Source organism: Ursus arctos, chromosome X (genome assembly GCF_023065955.2).
Source record: "Ursus arctos isolate Adak ecotype North America chromosome X, UrsArc2.0, whole genome shotgun sequence".
Taxonomy (NCBI): Eukaryota; Metazoa; Chordata; class Mammalia; order Carnivora; family Ursidae; genus Ursus; species Ursus arctos.
In genome coordinates, this window is record NC_079873.1 from 20993679 (window position 1) to 21004785 (window position 11107).

General features: G+C 41.2%; 1 non-coding gene across 1 annotated transcript; it reads right to left on the minus strand.

Annotated features, from left to right (window-relative positions):
- Positions 1 to 8646: 8646 nt before the first annotated feature.
- Positions 8647 to 8752, minus strand: LOC113242283 (U6 spliceosomal RNA). The gene has a single exon (XR_003311852.1). It is a non-coding gene; the product is annotated as a U6 spliceosomal RNA (small nuclear RNA).
- Between the last annotated feature and the right edge of the window lie 2355 nt (positions 8753 to 11107).

Consider the following 11107-nt stretch of genomic DNA (forward strand, 5'->3'; position numbering starts at 1 on the left):
TTTTAGCTTTTCTGACTTCTCCAAAGTTGTGTTTTCTCTTGGTATGCCTGCATAATTATAGCCAGGAATGCTCTTCTGAAATGTGGAAACACATTATAATTAGGAAAACAGAATATGGTCAAATGAACATAGGCATTGGAGCAGTGAGACCCCATTTTGAATCCTGGCTCTGCACATGAGCTAAGGGAAGAATTTAAACCGTGTCATTCCTGCTGCCGAGGTTCCAGTTTACCTGGGCATGCTTTGTGATCAGACTAGCCCTGCAGGTACCTGCTGAGGGCAGGGCTCTAGTGGACAACTATTACTGCCCAGCTTATTATTATTATCATTATTATTATTTTTTTTTTTTTTTTTTTTTTGTAAACTATCCTCCTGCTAACTGCTACGGATGTTAATTACATGGTTTGCCCTGCTTAAAAACAAGGGTTGGCAACCAGAATGCTCCATCTCTCTGGCCACAGTGGCTGGCTGAGCTATGGGCCCAGTTCCTCAAGCTACAGCAATCAAATGACTTTTTCTGGAACCAGGAAGAAGGAGGATGTGCTATCCCCTTTTTTGTTGGGGGAGGGAGGGGCTTGCCTGAGACCAAAACCAACATAAAGAGTAACAGAGATGGAGAATAAGATAAGTTGGAAGATGCTATTGAAGTCTTCGGACAGGGTTGTGCCTAAAGACAGAACTACCCCTGGAATTTGAATTTGTTGAGCCAGTAAGTTTTCTCCACCATCCGCTAACAGCTTAATACTGAATGAGACTTCCGTTACTTAAAACTAAGTAATTTCTGACTTAGCGGTTGAGAGGATTTTGAGGAGAGCTAGTTCTGACGGAAGTAGGAGCTCAGTAAAATCAACTTGACACAGTAAGAAAGCCTTGGTTATTAGAAAGAATAGTCAATAGTAGGCGTGCCTGGGTGGCTCAGTTGGTGAAGGGTCTGACTTCAGCTCAGGTCATGATCTCAGGGTCCAGGGATCGAGCCCCACATTGAGCCCCGTGTCCCACTGTGTGCTCAGGGGAGGAGTCAGCTTTTCCTTCTCCCTTTGCCCCCTCCCCCACTGCTCATGCTCTCTCTGTCTGTCTCTCTGTCTCTCTCTCTCTCTCAAATAAAGGAAATAATTTTAGAAAGAATAGTCAATAGTAAATTAAACATGACATTCCTTTTTGAGATTTGTCATGTGATGCAATTTCTCCACCTGCCCTTCTCCCTGTAGAAGTCCTATTGAATATTGGGATAAAAATATCAGGGTGAAGGGATTAAAGTTAAAAACCAAAACCAGAAGGAGCACTTCCAATAAAAATTCTGTAAAGGACCTGTGCAGACACTTTAGGATATGAGGGGAGGGAAGCACTTGCACACCACTTCACCACACCACTCCTGACCGGCTTTGCCGACGGAAGTGTGCCAGTGCTTCACTGGCCGTGCTCAGCGACAATACTAGATGTCTGACCTAACTGAAGAAGGGCACGATGGCACTTAGAGGACAACTAGCAGAGACCGAGATGTCTCTGGATGTCTGGCAGAGTAATGGTGTGTCTAGCCGTGAGTGGAAACAAATAGAAGTTTCCAATGTGTATCCACTGCCTGTGGATGTAATGGTACTTAGGCACGTATGTGAACACACATAAGTTAACACCTGCAGACTCTCAGATATGACGGAGTGTGACTTTTGCAAGCAAGTAGAGGTTCTTTGTCAGTACCTGGGATAAGAACCATTGAAATCTAGGTTTTCCCTTTTAGTATGATACCATTTCAACTCATGGTTTCCTGGAGTCTGAGGAAGTTCTGATAATAAATAAGAAAGTGTACATGAAACTACTCAGTATATTCCTAGTAAGTATTCATTAAATATATGCTTATTGTCAACATCATGAAGCAAATTGTGAAGAATTTATAATAGACTGTTAAAGAACATGGCTTAAGAAAGTAAATAATTAAAATATTCAACTTTGGATCTTTTGCAATTTTTTTTAAAGATTTTATTTATTTTAGAGAGAGAGCACATGTGAGAGAGCGAGGGGGGAAGGGCAGAGGGAGAGGGAGAGTATCCCAAGCAGATCCCATGCTGAGCGTGGAGCCCAACACACAGCTTGATCTCAGGACTCTGAGATCATGACTTGAGCCAAAATCAAGAGTCAGATGCTTAACCAACTGAGCCACCCAGGCGCCCCTAATCTTTTATAGTTCTAAACAATGATGTTCCATATACTGATACTTTTGAATATATACTTTTTTTAAAAAAGATCTTATTTATTTATTTATTTATTTATTTATTTATTTGACAGAGAGAGAGAGAGAGGCAGCGAGAGAGGGAACACAAGCAGGGGGAGTGGGAGAGGGAGAAGCAGGCTTCCCGCTGAGCAGGGAGCCCGATGCAATGTGGGGCTCGATCCCAGGACCCTGGGATCATGACCTGAGCCGAAGGCAGATGCTTAATGACTGAGCCACCCAGGTGCCCCGAATATATACTTTCCATCTTACCTGATTCATAAAAAAGCTGTGCCCAGAATATATCACATGACCCTGTAATGTTTGCTTATATTAGTTCAAGTTTAATTTCCAGTTTGTAGTGTATCTGGATCTCGTTAATATTTTTCCATTAGCCAGTAAGATGAGAAATATTTTATTGCTGTTTGTGCTGCTGCTTTTTTTTACTTTCTATTTTTTTCTATGTGAATATCTAATGCCCCATCCCAAATGCCAAGTAGTATTCTCACCTAATAATAAGAGAAATTGTGCACTTTTGTATCTTTTTAAAAGGGTTCATCTCATATGAATGAAATGCATTATGAAAGCTTTCTTTTAGCTGCACTGACCTTGTATTTTTCTTAGATAGTAATTTTGGGAAAACTTTTTTTTTTTCCTAATAAGATTAAATGGCAAAACCTGCCCTGTACTAGTCCTATCTCAGATAGTAGCTCAGACTGGATCCAAGGAGAATTTTCCAGCACAATCAGGAAGTAGTCTTCTTAAATATCAGTTTCATCTTTGGTCTGGTGTCTGGCTAATCTGTTTCTGCCTCTGTCTCTTAGATGACCTAGGGTTTCTCTATCCCTCACTGTGTTTCTAGTGCCTTTGAGAGGCCAAGCACCATGTCTCTGCCAGCACCCTGGAATACATACGTCCTGTGCTCAAAAGTTCTGCCCGCCTTGCCCAGGAATGCAGCCTGTTGCAGTTCATAGTTGCTTCAGCTAGACGGGCCCTCTGTGCCAGAGGGTATCACGATTGTCTAATTCTCCGGAAGGGGTTAACCCGCCCCCTCCCTAGCCTTAGCCCTAGTGCATCAGGCCAGCTCTTTCAGTTCTGAATGCACGTCCACAGTGGCTCTACACTGGCATGCGCTTCCCACGACTATTTGTCGGGACTTACGCTCTTTCCATTTAAACGGTCTGTCTTTTCATTTGCATCTCTCCTCCCACTTCATTCCCTGGATTAGTCAGGAATCTTGCAGACTGGGCTTAACAGACACCAAATTCAAACAGATTTACTAACTTCTCTTTTTGAAAATTCCAGAGACTTCAGTGTCCACCCTCTTTCCATCTTTTGTAATGGCTTTGCTCTCTGCAGCCTATGTTCTCAGGCAGGCTTTGTCCATTCGGTGCCTGGCCACTGATGCTCTCCTCACAAGCACTATTGTGATAAGCTGGTGGCAGAGCAAACACACCTCTTTTGAAATAACTCAGGTAAAAATCCAAGGTGGCCTTCAGTGGCCTGACTTGAATTACACGTTAATCTTGAATTACTCACAGGGGCACAAGCCTGCAACCCAAGTCTTGCCCTTAGACACAGGGGTGGACCGTCCCTACCGGAACTATATGAGATTGGGGTAAGAATGGATCTCCCAAAGAAAAACTGAAATACTTTTACTAGAATAAGGGGGGGAACAGATAGCTTTAGCAGGCAGAAAGGGCATTCTCACTGTTGTCGGCATATGCTTACTGTCTCAGTACTCAGTGGGTACTTTAAATTCATCTGGCAGTCTTCACTTTCATGTGTCTTTGACAGTACCTTCATTGATAGTGACACTGTGCAGTAACTGACACAGAATATTACCTGTCTGCTAATTGGAAGACTAACAGGTAACATTTTTAGAGCACTTTCTACATGACAGACTGTGAGTAAATGGAGATTATCAGGTCGGCGTTGATGCAGAACTCACTGAGAATGACATTGGGCTCTGCAGCGTTGTTGCCCTGGAAACAGTAAATAAAAATGAGGAGTGTTGGGTCCGCCTCCTTTGTCAGGTGGAACTGCATTGTGTTAAGGGAGCTTTGCCTTGGTGTGCAGGACTCTAGCCTGTGTGACTAGGACGGTGTAAAATAGTCAGGGGACAATGGGCTCGTGGATTCTCTATGCTCAGGTGACCCACGGGGACCTTCAGTGCTTATGCTCTGCATGGGCAATGGGGCAAAGTAATGCGTGTACTTGGGCAGATGCTGGGACTGTTGGTGGCACACTGCTGATGTCCCTGTTATCACCCCTGCCTTGAACTGTTCTGTAAAGTTAAGTAAATGTAGCACCAGATCGAAGCCTGTTTTTGTCTTATGAGTCTTGGCGTCATCTCAAACCTGTAACTCCAGCTTTCCTGCAGCATAGACCCTGTTCCAGGAGCTTTATATACAACTGCTTGTTTATTCTTTCACGAGAATTCTATTAACTTGGTATTAGAGAGGAACAAGTTGAGACATGAAAGGCCCCACGATTTACTCCGACATGAGTAAAATCCATGATCAGCCAGCCAGTGCAACCCAAGATTCTGTACCCTCAGCCAATATGCTATACTGGCCTGTTTGTCCCAAATCACCTTTCATCTCTTTTGTGGTAATGACCTCAGTATTGTTGAAAGTTTTTCCCACTTATAGCTGAAGAAACAGTGTCATCTCATCTTTAGGTGTGGATTTTACTAACTGAGGGCAGACCAACGGGAGGTGTCACAAAGGTGTTTTCTTACTAACTTCTTGATAGGGGCACACAGCCTGTTTGTCCTATAATCTGGTGACACACATTTGCTTATGTCAAGTTTGGCAAAACTGTATTTCTACTTCCCGTAGCATTAAAAACGTTTGTTCTTTTTAATATTGTTCTTACAAGATTGTTTTTCTCTTGACTGAAATTTCCACCCACAAAGGATTAGCTAAAATCCTTTGTTGGGCTTTTTTCTTACCACCTGTGAAAGCATTCTGTTCTACCTCTTGCTAATTGGAAACCGTCCATCTGGAAGTTTTGAAGCTCGAATATTTTAATGGTGGAAGCTTGATTTTAGAGTGTAAGTACGTCTTTGCTGATACAGGTGATTGGTTGTTTGAGGCACAATTTGAAAAGCACGCAGTGAAAGTAACATTTAACCTATTAAAATGATATTTTTACCTAATATTCAAATTGTATTTAATGAAGTCTAACTGCATATTGTAATTAAGGTGAAACAGACATTTATAATATTGGAGTTCTTTTTTTTTTTTTTTTAAAGATTTTATTTATTTATTCGACAGAGATAGAGACAGCCAGCGAGAGAGGGAGCACAAGCAGGGGGAGTGGGAGAGGAAGAAGCAGGCTCCCAGCAGAGGAGCCTGATGTGGGGCTCGATCCCATAACGCCGGGATCACGCCCTGAGCCGAAGGCAGACGCTTAACCGCTGTGCCACCCAGGTGCCCCTATAATATTGAAGTTCTAAAACATTTTTTAAAAGTGTATAAGGATGAAGACCAGGGGCAGCCTGGGTGGCTCAGTTGGTTAAGCGTCTGCCTTCGGCTCAGGTCATGATCCCGGGGTCCTGGGATTGAGTCCCGCATCGGGCTCCCTGCTCAGCGGGAAGCCTGCTTCTCCCTCTCCCTCAGCAACCCCCCCCCCCATTCATGCTTGTTCTCTCTCTCTCTAGTGCTCTCTATCTCTCTGAAATAAATAAATAAAATCTTAAAAAAAAAAAAAAAGATGAAGACCCACATATCGGGTCTAAATGAAATGGCTAGGAATAAAAATAAAAATGTGTTCCTAATTGAATTTAAGTTTATAGGAAATCACCCACACCCTTTTTGTTTACCTTAGGACTTTATTGGCTGAGTTAATCTGAATTAGATTCCACCTACATCTGTCTGTCTTAAAGTTAGAAGTTGAAAAGGACCTGTGTAGTTTAGCAAAAGTTCTGGGTTACATTAAAATGGCCTCAAATAAAATCAGAAGATTAACTGGATTGGAATTGTTCTTTTGGATGTAGGAAAAGTAGTCATGAATGGTGTTTGAGGGCCAATCAGCATGTAAAGTGGTTAGGTTTGGGGATTTTTTATTTGTTTATGTGGTACTGCTCAATATTCAACAGGTATTTATTGAGTAGCTGTAGGCACTCACATGGGAAAGGAGTGACAGCGGAGCAAAGGGAAGAATAGATCTGAGAAAGGGAGAAAACGGGGGGGGGGGGGGGGGGGGGGCCTGCCAGCCAGATATTTGCATTAGAATGAACACTAGCAACTGTGAATTTGCTTAGACAAGTAGAAAAATGTAGAATCACATCTGTGTAAGGAAAACACAGTGATTGGCCCTTTCCTAAGTAAATGGCAAGATCCAACCTATATTCATTCTAGAATTTCTAGGGGTGCATGTCTTTGCCAGTCCAAAGGATGCTTAACTCTAAGGAATAATGATGTCTCCAGAGAAATTGTAGTTAGAACATGGGTTCAAGAAGTAATGGTGTGCTTGAACTATTCGTGATTAGAGAGACTATCAATATGCTTAGATTTTTATTTGGACTAAAGTAAAACAGTTACAATACTATAAAGGGTGCTTTTGTTTTTACTCATAAAACCTTTATTGATGAATTGTTAGTACCTTGGAATTATTCCTTTTCTTTGTAAGCTGCATCTACAGCGTAGAATTGATCCAAGGGACATGTTTTGCTGATCGGTGCATTATTTTCTCATGTAGTGTTAGATTAAAAAAGGCTTCTAAGGGTTTTTCTTTTTTTTCTACATTATTATTTCATGTTCAGTTACATTGCTTTGGGATTATGTTTCTTAAACGGATAGTTGATATTCAGCATCTCGTATGTGCATCTAAGAAGTCTCACTCCCAGCAGGGCAAAAAGGGAAATCATTTGTGTAGATAAAGGTTGTTAGTGTCATATACCTGGCACTGGGTACTCTGATGGAGAGATTGTATATACAGGCTCTGGAGCCAGCTTGCCCGGGTTCAAATTCCAGCACTGACACTAGCTGTGTGGTGTCAGGCAAGTTACTTATCTTCTCATGACATTTTTTTCATCTGTAAAATAGGGATAAGAATAGCACCTACCTCATATGATGGTTTTAAGTAATGAATGCCAGCATTATAGAATAGTATACTATTTTCTTCTGGGTCTACATTTTTCCAAGTCAATCCTTAAAATTCGATGGATCGTATTAGATCTCCTATGTGTCATGACTGATATTATACTACTTTAACTGTTCCTGTTTTCTTTTTAAGGTAAGACAGTCTGACTCTCTTTTGATTTAGTATAATCTGAAAGTATAGTATTCATATTCCCAAATGTTAGGTATCTGCTTACACTTAATGTCCAATTGGATGTCAGTATGATCTGGTGGGAAAGTAGTCGTGGGTGGTTTTTGAGTTAATTTATTTCTTCGTTTACAACATTGTGCAGTGAAATGTGCTAATACTCTGAGGGATGCAAAAAGAGAAAAATGTCTAGAATCTTACTATCTGGTAGAAGAGATAAGAAAATTAGGCACATAACTACTGAAATTATTTCATAGATGGTAAACAGTAAAAGTATGATTCATGTATTAACACCAACACTTGGTAAATATCAATTCATTCCAAAATGTAGACAATAATCTTAACTGTTCATGACAGATTGGAGATTCCAGAATTCATCTGGGAGATAGAGGTTTTATTCTCATCGCAGGAGACTGAAGTCAATTTCACATGAAGGTTAGATTTAAAGTCAGTGTATACAATATCATTTGCAGTCAAAATTACCTTTGATTGGGGCACCTGGGTGGCACAGTCGTTAAGCGTCTGCCTTTGGCTCAGGGCATGATCCCGGGGTTATGGGATCGAGCCCCACATCAGGCTCCTCTGCTATGAGCCTGCTTCTTCCTCTCCCACTCCCCCTGCTTGTGTTCCCTCTCTTGCTGGCTGTCTCTGTCAACTAAATAAATAAAAACTTTTTTAAAAAAAATTACCTTTGATTATTCTTTTTTTTTAAGTCTTTATCTAAATTCCAGGTAATATACGGTGTACTGTTACTTTCAGGTGTACAGTATAGTGATTCAACACTTTCATACCTCACCTGGTGCTCATCGCAGGTGCCCTCCTTAGTGCCCATCACCTGTTTCCCCCATTCCCCCACCTACCTCCCCTCTGGTAACCAGCAGTTTGTTCTCGAGTTACAAGTCTGTTTCTTGGTTTGCCTCTCTGTTTTCGTTCCTTTATTCATTTGTTTTGTTTCTTAATTTCCACATATGAGGGAAATCATATGGGTGTTGGTGAGGAGGTGGAGAAAGCGGAACCCTCCTGCGCTCTTGATGAGAATGCAAACTGGTGCAGCCACTGTGGAAAACAGGCGACATACGGAGGTGTGGAATCACTATATTGTACACCTGAAACTAATATTGCACTGTATGTTATCTAACTGCAATTCAGATAAGAACTTTTTTTTTTTTTATATGGAACGCTTCATGAATTTGCGTGTCATCCTTGCGCAGGGGCCATGCTAATCTTCTCTGTATCAGATAAGAACTTCTTAAAAAACTATAATGAGATAACACCTCACACCTGTCTGAATGGCTAAAACAACAGGAGAAACAACAGGTGTTGGTGAGGATGTGGGGAAAGCGGCATCCTCTTGCACTGTTGGTGGGAATGCAAACCGGTACAGCCACTGTGGAGAGCAGTATGGAGGTTCCTCAGAAAGTTAAAAATAGAACTACCCCAAGATCCAAAGCAATTGCACTACTAGGTATTTACTCAAAGAATACAAAAATACTAATTTGAAGGGGTACATACACCCTGATGTTTATAGCAGCATTTTCTGCAATAGCCAAATTATGGAAACAGCCCAAGTACCCATCGGTCGATGAATGGATAAAGAAGAAATGTCCTCTGCGTGTGTGTGTGTGTGTGTGTCACACACACATACACACAATGGAATATTATGCAGCCACAAAAAGAATGAAATCTTGCCATTTGCAATGACATGGATGGAGCTAGAGAATATTTTGCTAAGCAAAATAAGTCCGAGAAAGACCTTTGATCATTCTTAAGATTACAGGGGTTGGTTCTGTCTGGACACCCCAGCTCTTTGGCAGCTTTTCCTCCAGCTTGAGAAGAGCTCTCTTTCTTCAATTTGGCAACAGATTAGGCAGTTGGCTTATGTTTGAAAGTGCTACTATATGAAAAAATGTGTATTTTTAAACACTGGACTCACTCTCAAAACAGCAAGAAGCTTACACAAATAGAGGAATTCAGAGATGGGGTGAGGTGGATTAGGGGGAGAGTGGAATTGTAACTCCTAGTGCCCCTTTATTTTGTGGCCCATTTGGTTGAATGGAATAACTAACAGAATCGCTGGCACTATTTTAATTCTTTCTCTGTCTCTCATTCCTCAATTCTTTTCAATTAGCCTGAGTGTATATACTTGAATTAGTGTGAGTTAAATGCACGTTTGTTGTGCTCCAGCAATATCCTAGAAGGACAGGGACACGTAGCATGAAGAGGTGCACAGCGTGCTGAGGGATTCATCCATCCCAATTGTATTCCCTCAGCTTCGTGATTTATTTACATTGCTTCACACACGTGAAAGTCTTTATTGCTAGACATGTGTGTCAGATGGAGTGGTAAGCTCTGAAATGTGAATTACTTCTTCCTCTTCATCACAACCCTTCTAAATTTTAGTCCAGGTCTGGAAGAGGCCTAAATCTAGAGGAAGGCTGAGGAATGGCTGGACTAGCCTAGTTCCACTTCGTGGAAGAGGATCCCCTCTTCCTTGCATGAAAATTATTAATTTGGGCATTTCTTAGGAGCACTGTGCCAGGACAGATAGTGAGTGACAGAAACCATTCTAACAAACTGTACAGTTAGTTATGTCATGTATGTGATTTAGATTTGTGTCATTTGTCTTAGTCATTTCAATCGATCTTTCTAAAATCCTGATAGAGAATATATGCAGCCATCATCCTTCAGTGCACTGGTCTTGATCTGTTTCTCTTCTGAGTCATTATGAAATACCAGAAAAAAGGATGATACAATACGATAACTGCAATTTCTAGAGGACCAGTACTTGACTGTTTTACTAGAGTCTTCAGTTATAGCTAGGCTCTTTACTTAGCCAGTTTTGTTCAGTTACTGAAAATGACATCTGAAAGTTAATGCTAAGTTTGCAAACTGAGGTGATGCCTATATGGATGTTCCCTGAACAATTCTTTGAACTTTTCTGTTTTAAAATTTTTGTAGTAAAATACTGAGAAGAAAACTCCTTAAAGCTTAAAATTTCAAAAATAGATCTTTTCAAACATTTCATCCCATAGTCCTTTATTGGTTGCCTACTGCGTAATTGCACTTGGATAAGTGCTGTGGACAAACTTGAATTCAATGTGGTGTCTGCCTTTAAGAATTATATCAATCGGGGCGCCTGAGTGGCACAGCGGTTAAGCGTCTGCCTTCGGCTTAAGGCGTGATCCCGGCGTTATGGGATCGAGCCCCACGTCAGGCTCCTCCTCTATGAGCCTGCTTCTTCCTCTCCCATTCCCCCTGCTTGTGTTCCCTTTCTCACTGGCTGTCTCTATCTCTGTCAAATAAATAAATAAAATCTTTAAAAAAAAAATTATATCAATCATCTATTGCTTCAACAATGCTGAATAACCCACTAGGTGGCATGAAATCATAAGTATTTATTTTCACACTCATGAGTATGCAGGTTAACTGCGAGTTGGGTGATCTCCCGACTGTTTCAAATGGAAAATTCCATTGGGTGTGGTTCCTTGCTGCATTTAGTCAACATAGGTTCATTCTGAGACCCTGTGTCTTCTTAAGATGATGGCAGAATTACAAGAGGGTAAACCCTACCAAGGAACTAGATTTCATGCCTTTGGTGACATCACTACTCCTAAAGCATATTGGCCA